This window comes from Odontomachus brunneus, unplaced genomic scaffold (genome assembly GCF_010583005.1).
Source record: "Odontomachus brunneus isolate Ranch 3 - 2012 unplaced genomic scaffold, Obru_v1 Obru_scaffold_043, whole genome shotgun sequence".
Taxonomy (NCBI): Eukaryota; Metazoa; Arthropoda; class Insecta; order Hymenoptera; family Formicidae; genus Odontomachus; species Odontomachus brunneus.
Genome location: NW_022639493.1, coordinates 899463 through 902504, shown reverse-complemented (window position 1 = coordinate 902504; position 3042 = coordinate 899463).

The window sequence follows — 3042 nt, the reverse complement described above, 5'->3', positions numbered from 1 at the left end:
GGGGGGGGGGGGGGGGGGGGGGGGGAGCGTGCGGCTGATCAGGTAAACACGCGTGCGCGAGCACGTGCTCGGGAGTCACGCCACAACGCTGTTAGCTGCCGAGGCGAGCGCGTCGCGAAGTTGCCGCGTTATTTTCTAAACTATTTCGCGTTGATTTTTAATACCGCATTTTAACTTCGCCACAAATAAGCCGATAATTAACACGAGTTGTGATGCGTACTTATCACACGAGCACATGTTGCGGACTTTACCGCAACGAGTAATTACCGCGTTTCATTTACTTTTTTACTTGTTAGATAGAGAAACGTCACGATCGAGTTCCTTAATGCCGATTAAATATTATCATCATCCGTTTATTATTCGGATATTATTACATCTTTATTTGGTTATTATTTAATTATTGCTATTACGCACAGAAAAACTCGGGCGTGCCATTACAATTTTTTTATCTCGTCTTTAATCATTTATTATTCTCGTTGCTCAGTTATTGTTATTATCAATTATTCGATCATTGTTATTCAGTTATTATCCGCTCGCGGCTATTATCAGTTGTCGATTGTCGATCAGGTATTATTATCACTACCATTTATTATTCGAATATTATTACTTTTTTATCATAATTATAATAATATCTGCTCGACAATCGTGTGATAATAACCGCGAGCGGATAATAACTGAATAACGATAATAGAATAATCGGTAATAACAATGAAGAACAATAACTGAGCAACGACAATAATAACTGATTATGGACGAGGTAAAGAAATTGTCGTAACGGCACTCGTCTTTAAGGAGATGCTGCGCTGGAGGATCCGGCTCGGGCCTGGTAGAGTTGGCGCAAAGGTGAGTTTCACCTTATTTGAATTCATAATTAAAAATCCGATAAAACTGGAAATTCTCTTGTTTGAAATCAAGTTCTTTAATGCCTCCATTGTCGTGTGTAATATTAAATTAAATCTGCTTTCTGTTGCAGAGACGAAGCAGACGACCAGCTGACTCTTAGGGGCTGCTGCGCCGAAGGATCCGGCTCGAGCCAAGCGGGGTTAGCTCGAAGGTTAGTTTCCTTAATTAGCATTTGTCGTTAGAAATCCAATAAGATTGATAATTCTCTTGCTCGAAATTAAAATAATTTGAATCGAGTCAAAGATCGCGTTAAATCGTAATTACACGCGAGAAGAATTTTTCCTGAGTAACATCACCACTTGGAAAATGTTGATTTGTTTTAATTAAAAAATTTTTGTGAAACATCGAAAAAAAGGAAAATTAAATATTCTAAATGTGAATGCATTCTGAAAAACTTTCCCAGCATGAAAAGTATCGCGCGCTTTTTTTTTTAATATTTCAAACTTTTTTACTTAAACCGACATCAATGCACGAATCTAATCAGCGAAATATTTTTCTGTTCTAGATACGAAAGCAGAACGTGGCTGCCCTGATCGGCGGATCGGTGAGTTAAATAAATAAAGAAAATAAATTGGTAATAGAAAGACAAAAAGTCTTTCTATGTAATGCATGTTTATAAATCAATGCGATTTACTTTGCTGTGGTGTAGTGTGTGTATGTGCCGTCCAATAAAGCTCGAAACATTTGAAAGGTCGCTTTTACAAATAATAATATTATTAATAATGCATTTTTACATAAATTTGGCAAATTTTCAAATATTTTTTTCCCAATTGCCATTAAAGTATCGAGTATATGCTCTGAATTCAAAATTTTATAAAATTATTCAGTTTTATTAAATGCGATTTTTCAAGTGTCTCGACCAGTGTGCCAACGCGCAGAAATTGCGCTACAGAGATTGCGCTACAGAAAATGCGTAATCACATCACCTGCCTCGATAGATCTTCAGCCGGTCGTTAATTTTTTCAATTTTCTCTCGCGTGAGGTTGCATCGCGATTGCATTTCGTATAGTAAAGAGTTCGTCATTAAATAACATTCGATATCGTGTGGCACCTGCGCGAAGCGATTTAACGTGATTACTTAAATTGCTCGAGAAATTAATTTCACGATTTCGGAAAATTTTCAGATTTCAATTTTTTATATAAAATTTCTTAACGCGGGACAATAGATATATAAGCGAGCGTTAATCCCTCGCGAAAAACGCGGTGTATACAAATCGTATGCAAGCAGTTGTTTGTTTATTTACGCGGCACGCGACGAGTTCCATCAAACAAAACAGGCGCCTCACGCGGTAATATTTATTTTTTGCGTAAATTTTGAATAGAATCTTTATTTCTATCGTCGCAATTTTTATAGTTCTTGATTTTTCATTCATTTTCGCGTTTTTGATTATATGTTTTGATAAGTTTGCGAATTTAACCGGTTCGTGTTTATGGAAGAGTAGAGAGCGAACTTCGCAGAAATACTGCGGAGATGTTATCCGCCAAAAGCATTGCGGAATTGTCTTTGCCAAAGTATTGCGGAGCTGCTATCCGCAAAAATATTGCGAAATTGTCTTCGCAAAAGTACTGTGAAGCTGTTATCCGCAAAAATATTGCGGAATTGTCTTTGCAAAAATATCACAAGTTTTCGCGAATATTTCAGGTTCGTTGAGAAGACAGATATCTCACGTGATAACGATAAAATTTTTTCGCGCAAACTTTTAATAGACCTTTTTTTCTATCGTCACTATTTTCACAATTTTCGATTTTTCATTCGCGTGATTATTAATTTGATAGATTTGCGAATTTTGCCGAATCGAAATCGCGGAAACGTCGCGAGCGAACTTCGTAGAAATATTGCGAGGAAAAGTTTTTACGAATTTCAGGTTCGTCGAAAAGACAGACGTCTCATGCGATAATGAGTAGGTATATAAGGGGCATTCTAACACAGGTCCTCTGAGAGGGGCTGAGGGGCGAGGCGAACTGCTGGCGCTGGGGCTGACGTCACGCGGGAGAGGGGACTTACCGACATTTCTTTTTTACCGACATATAGGTTATAAGTTATTTCGCGTTAGCGTAGAGAGCACTATTTCGGATAGTTTTTTAGGGTTTTTTAAAGAAACATTCGCCTTTGAAAATGTCTATTTTCGGAAATTACCG